Source organism: Rhinichthys klamathensis, unplaced genomic scaffold (assembly GCF_029890125.1).
Source record: "Rhinichthys klamathensis goyatoka isolate OS25496 unplaced genomic scaffold, OSU_Roscu_1.1 h1tg000264l_1, whole genome shotgun sequence".
NCBI lineage: Eukaryota > Metazoa > Chordata > Actinopteri > Cypriniformes > Leuciscidae > Rhinichthys > Rhinichthys klamathensis.
Window position 1 is genome coordinate 2,081,037 of NW_026606785.1, and position 9,801 is coordinate 2,090,837.

At 38.7% G+C, this 9,801-nt stretch overlaps 1 long non-coding RNA gene across 1 annotated transcript; it reads right to left on the reverse strand.

Annotated features, from left to right (window-relative positions):
- Nucleotides 1-612: 612 nt before the first annotated feature.
- Nucleotides 613-5,574, reverse strand: LOC130101982 (uncharacterized). Its single transcript, XR_008809088.1, has 3 exons — nt 5,489-5,574; nt 842-962; nt 613-633 (listed from the first exon to the last, which is right to left on the reverse strand). It is a non-coding gene; the product is annotated as an uncharacterized LOC130101982 (long non-coding RNA).
- Nucleotides 5,575-9,801: the final 4,227 nt, after the last annotated feature.

Consider the following 9,801-nt stretch of genomic DNA (forward strand, 5'->3'; position numbering starts at 1 on the left):
TGAAAACACTGACTCGCTACGTCAAGCGTGACCTTTTCAACGTAATTGTGTATTACGTGACGTCACGAACGCGCATCACAGAGCAAGGCGAGCATTTGTGCTTATAAAACTTTAACTTTTTTATTTATTTTTGAAATGACCGATCGTTTCGCTAGATAAGACCCTTATTCATCGCCTGGTATCGTTTAAAGCCCTTTGAAGCTGCACTGACACTGTGATTTGGACCTTGAACCGTTTGGGGCCCATTGACGTCCATTATATGGAGAAATGTTTTCATCAAAAACCTTAATTTCTTTTCGACTGAAGAAAGAAAGACATGGACATCGTGGATGACATGGGGGTGAGTAAATTATCAGCAAACGTTTTTTTTAAAGTGAACTAATCCTTTAAAGCCCTTAAACCACAGCAAACTATTAATTAGGTCACTAGCAGCAGTTTATATTTGACATGACAGCTTTCTGGTGTGTTTTGGAGAGGCACACGTTCATACTTTGCTGTTCGCTGGTTGAGGCTGAGGAATGACAGACTTCTCCAGCGGAATCGGTTCTCTTCTTGTCTAACTTGGTTCAGCTCCTGTCGTCTCTTCTCCTCTCTTCGAATGCTTTCCTTTAGGTCCTGTTCTATACGGGCCAACTGCACAACACATATTCAACAACATCTTAATGTCTCTTTATGAGATCAAGAGTTCAGTGAAAATATTTATGCACATTAAATGATAGTTTATAACAAATGATACAGAGAAAATGTTCTTAGTGCTACACAACTGTCATTTTTACTTCCTGGTAAAATTATACTTTATTATCTTTAATAAAACAGCATTTAATGTTGGCGCGCATATTACCGCTTCCAGCAAACCTCTCTGGTCTTCTGCTTTTCTTTGCTGCTCGTACAGTGTAACTGCAGATGGTTCTTCTGTTTTCTGAACGAAATGAGAGCTCTCCGATGGAAATAAACATGATGACCTATAAGAAAATGAAGATGTATCTGTATTGCTCAAAGCTGAATCATGTCCCACAGAATTCGTTTTTTGTTCCACCACAATTATCACAATGTGAAAAGTTTTACTAATATAATGAAGTATAATTTTTATCATAATTGTCCTGCTAAGCATCAGATTAGGGGTGTCAGTGTAAATTGTGTAAGATAATATCACGTTACTGTCTGTGCTTTTGTCACGGTTGGTGGTTGTAGATATAGGGACGGCTGACGCGAAACTGACGTTCCGAAGCTTTTCGAGATCCGAAGCGTGATTCAAAACACCCATGTCACGTGACTATGGCTAAATGAAGCTTCGGAGTGTTTGACAAGTGTTTGACAGGTGGCATGGTCCGCCGAATCAGCGTTTAAATGACAGGGTCGGGAACAGATAGGGTTGCCAACTGTCCCGAATTAGCCGGGACGTCCCGATTTTTGGGCCTAATTTATTTGTCCCGATCGGGACCTCTCTTGTCCCGATTATTGAGTGCTACGCTGATCTGACTGATACCACAGCAACACGACACGTAAATTAGTTCAAATCTCCTAGAATCTAGAGCTGCGCATGCGAGACAGAACATAGCCTACTGTATGTGCGTCAGCGCCAAACCGTGTAGCGCGGAGAGAGAGGGAGAGAGCGTGAGACCTTGCATGCGAGATCCCCCCCCCCCCCATATAGTAATATGTCCCGCATTTTTCTTTTCGGAAGTTGGCAACCCTAGGAACAGACCACACAATCGCACATCTGTATAAAAGTGAAGTCAATACATCTTGACCTCGTGGGTTTTTGCGAGAGGAGTTTGATTTTGAGATAGCGGATTTTTGGTGATATAGTGACATTTATAGTGCGATTTGTTTACTTATATTTAGGCTTACATTTCAATTTACACATTGACTGATAGGCTAGAGACAGACAGAGTATATACATATAGTGACACATTAATAGATGCATAGAAATATAGACAGATAGATTAATAGATAGATACAGATACATAGATAGATTAATAGATAGCCTACATATACACTTACCTAAAGGATTATTAGGAACACCATACTAATACTGTGTTTGACCCCCTTTCACCTTCAGAACTGCCTTAATTCTACGTGGCATTGATTCAACAAGGTGCTGAAAGCATTCGTTAGAAATGTTGGCCCATATTGATAGGATAGCATCTTGCAGTTGATGGAGATTTGCGGGATGCACATCCAGGGCACGAAGCTCCTGTTCCACCACATCCCAAAGATTCTCTATTGGGTTGAGATCTGGTGACTGTGGGGGCCATTTTAGTACAGTGAACTCATTGTCATGTTCAAGAAACCAATTTGAAATTATTCGAGCTTTGTGACATGGTGCATTATCCTGCTGGAAGTAGCCATCAGAGGATGGGTACATGGTGGTCATAAAGGGATGGACATGGTCAGAAACAATGCTCAGGTAGGCCGTGGCATTTAAACGATGCCCAATTGGCACTAAGGGGCCTAAAGTGTGCCAGGAAAACATCCCCCACAGCATTACACCACCACCACCAGCCTGCACAGTGGTAACAAGGCATGATGGATCCATGTTCTCATTCTGTTTACGCCAAATTCTGACTCTACCATCTGAATTTCTCAACAGAAATCGAGACTCATCAGACCAGGCAACATTTTTCCAGTCTTCAACTGTCCAATTTTGGTGAGCTCTTGCAAATTGTAGCCTCTTTTTCCTATTTGTAGTGGAGATGAGTGGTACCCGGTGGGGTCTTCTGCTGTTGTAGCCCATCCGCCTCAAGGTTGTGCGTGTTGTGGCTTCACAAATGCTTTGCTGCATACCTTGGTTGTAACGAGTGGTTATTTCAGTCAAAGTTGCTCTTCTATCAGCTTGAATCAGTCGGCCCATTCTCCTCTGACCTCTAGCATCAACAAGGCATTTTCGCCCACAGGACTGCCGCATACTGGATGTTTTTCCCTTTTCACGCCATTCTTTGTAAACCCTAGAAATGGTTGTGCGTGAAAATCCCAGTAACTGAGCAGATTGTGAAATACTCAGACCGGCCCGTATGGCACCAACAACCATGCCACGCTCAAAATTGCTTAAATCACCTTTCTTTCCCATTCTGACATTCAGTTTGGAGTTCAGGAGATTGTCTTGACCAGGACCACACCCCTAAATGCATTGAAGCAACTGCCATGCGATTGGTTGATTAGATAATTGCATTAATGAGAAATTGAACAGATGTTCCTAATAATCCTTTAGGTGAGTGTATAGATACATAGATAGATTAATAGATAGATAGATAGATACATACATAGATAGATTAAGATAGATAGATAAATAAAAATTACATTATGCACATTGAGGAGCCTACAGGTTACAAGCTTCACATATTAGAAAAATACAATAATAAAAAAACAACAAATGTTTTAATGGCTCGTTGTCAAGGTTATTTCAGATCAACACCGGCAAGTGACCGCTAGGTGTCACCGTTGAGACGGGTGTCGGATGGTTTCGAAGCCTCGACACAATATGGCACATTTGCTTCAACTGTTTCATTGTTTCACGAAGCCTCGATCTGCCCACCACTAGTTGTAGATAGGCACACGGCGATGAAGACGAATGTCAAAGTAAAGGCTTTAATAGATAATCCAACAGGCACAAACTGAGCAACCACATACATAATCAGACGAGACTGAAGGGTTACAAATTTATTAAATGTTTAATTTAGGTTTCCACTACAATAGTATATAAACTGATAAAGTTTAGTAGACTGATTTTAGATGATTGAGTCTCCAGCAAGAGTCTCCTTTCCTGCCAGTCCTGTTTTCTCAATTGTATTTTAAATTAATCAGATCACTGGGATCCTCACCTCTCAGCCTAGATGTTGAATCGTTAGGTTGATTGGATTAGCTATAGGGGAGACTTCCACCTTTTGTCTTTAATGGCTCTGGGATGGCTCTGGAACCAGAGTTCCTGGCCATTGGAATAAGTTATGCTGATTCAATTGGACTGATAGGGCTTTCAGAGTAAGGGTGTGTTCCCACTTCATTTGCATGCTTTGTTTCAGAGTGACTCCACCTCTATGTAATCCCTCCCCCTTTGAAAGGTATATATTACAATGTTTGACTCAAGAAGTCAGACGAGTTTGAACTACAGCGAGCAATAAAGAACTTCTGCTTTGAAATATACCTCACCGTCTCACTGGTCTGCGCTTTTAAGTTTCCAACACTTTAGAAGAAAATAATTCATAACAGACCGAACAATGAAACACAAACAGAACAGAACTGAAGTACACGTGATAATGAGGGAGATAATAGTGCACAGCTGAACATAATGAGTAACCAAGACAACAAACTCAGGCAAAGGGTGAAGAAACACAAAAAGTCCAAACTAACAGAACCTGGACAGCTTTATTGTTGTTTTGCAGGTACAAGCCAAATGTGTTCAGGTTTATTTTGCAGGTATATTTAATGTGTTTAGTTGATTGATTGCACCAGAAATATCAATGACTTTGTCTTTGTCAAATTCAAGTAGCTATGTCTTGACAAGCTCTTATCATTAAAAAAAAATGGTGATTTATATATCTGTCACATATGGGTGGTTGCAAAGAGAGCACAACGATAGACATAAAAAAAACCTGTTTTTAATATTAAATCAAAAAAGGGAATACGTAGAAGAATAAAAGGAATAATATATAAATCAACCACATAATAGAAAGACCACACAGAACAATGAACTGCGGAAACTAAGCTTATAAATACACACAGATAACTAAATGAACAACAGGTGAACATAATCCAATGAGAAACAAACTAGCAAACAGAACTCAGGAAAAGCAGCGCAGGGAACACAAGGAAAACAAAACCAAAACTGAACGAGACCGTTACAATATCTTGCTCACAATAATCTTAACTTCTTAAAACAAAAATGTGTTACAATGGAATTAAATGTATACCCCATCTGTGAAGATAAATAAACCATTCAAATACTCACTGTTTCAATAATATACAATACATAAGACAAACAATATATAATGTATGTTAAAATAATTTTAGTGTGGAAAAAGTTTGCACAATTGTATAGAATTGTGCAATTGTGTTGCCATGACAACAAAAAAGCTAAACACACACACACACACACACACACACACACTTTACAGTGGTTTTAAATGAAAGTAATTTAACTCAAAAATGAATGTGAATGTTTTTTTATTATTATAAGCTTCACATTTCTGCTGTATAATCCTCCAACAAATGTCCCCATTCATCCCAGACAGCAACATAGTGTCGGCGCAGATCCTGGCCACATCTGGTACATGGATTCAATGCGTACCAGATGTGGGCCGGATCTGGGCCGACACTACTGTCTGGGACATCTAGTGTAAGTGTTTCATTCATTGTAACCAAAAACATCAGCAGTCCTGAAAAATCTAACCAAAGAATGATTTTTCTTTACTGAAAATAAATGTTAATTGATCCTTTGTGCTGCATAAAACCCTGACAAAGAGGAGGAGAAGGAAATAACAGCTTTGCATACCTCTGTTCTGTTTGCTCCATCTGCTCATCTGTCAAGAAATCTGTGTCCATGGTCTTATCTAAAGTGCTCTGGCAAACAAAGAAACTGAAATGAATTTTGATTTAAAGGGGAGGTATAATGCTCTTTTCACAAGATGTAAAATAAATCTCTGATGTCCCCAGAGTGTGTGTGTGAAGCTTTAGCTCAAAATACCCCACAGATATTTCTATATAGCATGTTAAAATTGTCACTTTTTGAGGGTGAGCAGAAACGCACCGTTTTTGTGTCCGTCCCTTTAAATGCAAATGAGCTGCTGCTCCCGGCACAGGGGGCGGAGCTTCAAGAGCTTGTGTCCTTTTACCTCACACACACACACATTTATGTTCAAACCGAAGTCAGAAAGATGCAAGACTCAAGAAGAGGTGACAATGCGGTTAGTTGATGAATTTATGCAGCTTATGTGTAGTTATCTTCTAGTCATTGATTAGCATATCCTGTCTTGATAATCTATAAATCGTGTTCCGGGGGCGGGGCTTATGTAAATTTTAGGGTTGTTGATGTCACTAACCCGGGAGGAATGTCGTGTAGTTCCTACCAGCCGTTTGTTGTAGTCCTTAAAAAGCGATTTCTGTAAAAGCAAATATCTTCCATTGCTCTGAACTTTGAGCGTTGTAACTTTGCAGATGTTGTTTATGATCAAACAGCAACATTACACACTAACTAAAGTTAGACAAGTGAAATCATAATCAACAACCCCTTTAAAAGCATGTTCTCAAGTTTAGGATTATTGCTGTTTTTAAATGGTTTAAAAAAGGAAAGCATGTGGGGATTTAATCTCAGTTGAAAACTTATCTTTTTAACTTAGCTTTTAGTTAAGGATTGATTGAAGTAATAACTTATTTTTATTTTTATTTCTATCTCTCTGTATACTGATCTCACTATACAGTTGTGTGAGTGTGTAGTCATGCCTTCATTTGCTAAATGTTTTTTATATATGTATGTTGTAATTATAACTGTGAAGCACTTTGGGCAACAACGTTGTTATTAAATGTGCTATATAAATAATAAAAAGTTGAAGTAGTCTGTAAACACAATGAAGCCTGTCATGAGGGAACCTGACACCAGTGTAACTCCACCTGACTGCAGGTTATTTACCACGTCCTCCCCCTCAGCTGTGCATGCAGAACACATCATCTGTGGCCATCGGAGGACTCATGTACATTAATGATTGTAATGTATGATCATCTCTGATTGACAGGTGTCATTTGTTCGCTTCATTAAAGCTACACTGTGTGATTTTTACCCCCATCTAGTGGTGAAAAGGTATATGACCATCCAGTGAATGTTAGTTTCTGTTCCTCTCAATTCCGATTTCGTTTTAACTCCTACGGTGGCCAGTGTAGTCCAAGATTAACATGGCTTCCAGCAATCCCCCTCTTCACATTCGACACGGCGAAAGGCGAAGCTTGAATTAACGGGTATGTCCCTCTTTGGCTAATGTACTTTCAAGATGGAGGGGCAACATGGCGACCGACATTAGAACCCCTCACCCGTATGTATTTTCAATGGCATATTATACACTCACGAGAATACTTTATTACTTGAACGAAGTATATATAAATTAATGAGCACATATATTTTTGAAATAACTAAGTGTTTTTAGCTAAGAATAAACTAAAAAAGTTACACAGTGTAGCTTTAAATAACATCTTTTTTTAGAGACCGGCACATTAATATTTATCCGGACTTGTGTAGAATGCGTATGCAAGCAGATATAAAGCACTCAGTGGAATGAAATGTTGCACTTTTATAAATGTATTTGTGCACATCAATCTGATTAGGAGTATTTGTAAAAGACACTTACCTGATTTTGAATGTCCACCCTGTGTGCTGCAGCTCTCGGACCGGCGCCGGCGCCTCACTTCTCACTCGCTGTGCACCTTTATCCTCCACTCATTGTTCTTCAATAATGCAGCACTTCTATGGTTTCTCCTTCCGTGACTTCAAGTTTCCTTTGGTGTGATCATACTCCTCCCGTCAGTCCTCACATCTAATTAGATTCTTTAAGTGTTGCTGTCTTCATGCATTAATAAGTCATATAGACTAGCAAATTAATGTGCACATTGTGCAGAGCCTGAGTGTTATTTAACATACTGTATTTTGTTACATGTTCAAAACGTGTTACTGTATTTATTCATTTAAATGCATATTTTAGAACAACATACAGCACAACATATTTCCCATATTTTAGGAGAACATACAGTGAGCTCCAGTATGTGTAAGACAAATGTTGGCAAACAATTTTTAAATTATTTTATTAGATCGCAAACTATTTAATTGATGAAAGTTCTCAGGTTTTACTACAGAGGGTTTTCATACATTTTGGTTTCAACAAGCAGAAATTACAAGTTTAAAACGTGTTTTATACATAGCGTTTTACAAACAAGTGTGCTTATAATATGTTTATTTCTTAAAAGTATATTTTAAAAAACTGTACTCGTGGACTGTACTGTCAGTGTCCTTGTTACACGTTCAATGTAGTTTCTATAGTAAAAACAGTAAATTATGCATAATTACATGCAACTAACCCTAAACCAAACCCTAATCTTAACCATAACCCTATAGTCAAGTCAAGTCATCTTCATTTATATAGCGCTTTTAACAATGGATTGTTTCAAAGCAGCTTTACAGAGACAAACATATAATTTAAGGTAACAGAGATTGTTTTGGCTTTATAGCCATTATCGAATAATGTTATTTTCAGCTAAAGTTAGTTTTGATTGATTCACCTCCGTCAAAATGATCATTTGTTATTAAATTAGGGTCCGCTAAGACGACGCCGTTCTCTCTAAACAGACTTTAAACTGAACCTGTGATAAACGCTGATGGCGTTCACATGCGCATTAAGAATTGATTCTATAGTTATGTGCTTTTGAATATATGTGCGCAGGTTTGTAATTTCCTACAAACCATGCCTAAACAAACTACTTCTCTTGCCTATAATTTGATACAGAATTTTGTTTCATTTTATCACTTCGGGGTGGGTACGCGAACCGAATTCACAACGCTTTATCTGTAGAGTGGGAAAGGGACCCTAGAGGCTAGTTGGCACTTCAGCACTGCGTTGTCATCGGGTCCAGGCGAAGCTCCTAGTCAGATCTGGATACGGCCTGGATCCGGCAGGCTGCGGGAAAACCTCGGGATAAACAAAGACACTAAAATTAGCGTAGATGCCATTCTTCTTATGATGTAAGCGAGTACATCAGGATTTAAGGGAAGTGTTCCCAGTTACGGCTGACCTAATCTATGCAGCCTAACATTGAATTATAGAAGTCTATAATGTATTATGTGTATGCTAGGTCAAAGAGATGTGTTTTTAGTCTAGCTTTGAACTGACAGAGTGTGTCTGCTTCCCGGACAATGGTAGGAAGACTGTTCCAAAGTTTTGGTGCTAAATAGGAAAAGGATCTACCGCCAGCAGTTGATTTAGATATTCTAGGTATTATCAACTGGCCGGAATTTTGAGATCGCAATAGACGTGAAGGACTATAATGCGTTAAGAGCTCGCTCAAGTACTGCAGAGCTAAACCATTTAGTGCTTTGTAAGTAATCAACAATATTTTAAAATGTATACGATGTTTAATAGGGAGCCAATGCAGTGTTGACAGAACCGGTCTAATATGGTCATATTTCCTGGTTCTAGAAAGAACTCGAGCTGCTGCGTTTTGAACTAGCTGTAGTTTGTTTATTAAGCGTGCAGGGCAACCACCCAGTAGAGCATTACAATAATCTAGTCTTGATGTCATGAAAGCATGAACTAACTGTTCCGCATTTGTTAATGAGAGCATATGTCGTAGTTTAGATATATTTTTAAGATGGAAAAATGCGGTTTTACAGATACTAGACACATGACTTTCAAATGAAAGATTGGTATCAAAGAGCACACCCAGGTTCCTAACCGACGACGAAGACTTAACAGAGCAGCCATCAAGTGTTAGACAGTATTCTGGGTTATTACGTGTGGACGTTTTTTGTCCAATAATTAGAATCTCTGTTTTTTCAGAATTTAGTAGTAGGAAATTACTAGTCATCCAATTTTTTATATCAGCTATGCATTCCGTTAATTTTGTGAATTGGTAAGCTTCATTAGGTTTTGAAGATATATAGAGCTGAGTATCATTGGCATAACAGTGAAAACTAATTCCATGTTTCCTAATGATATCTCCTAATGGTAGCATGTACAGAGTGAACAGCAGCGGTCCTAGTACTGAGCCTTGTGGTACGCCATACTGAACTTGTGATCGATAAGACATCTCTTAATTTACTGCTACAAA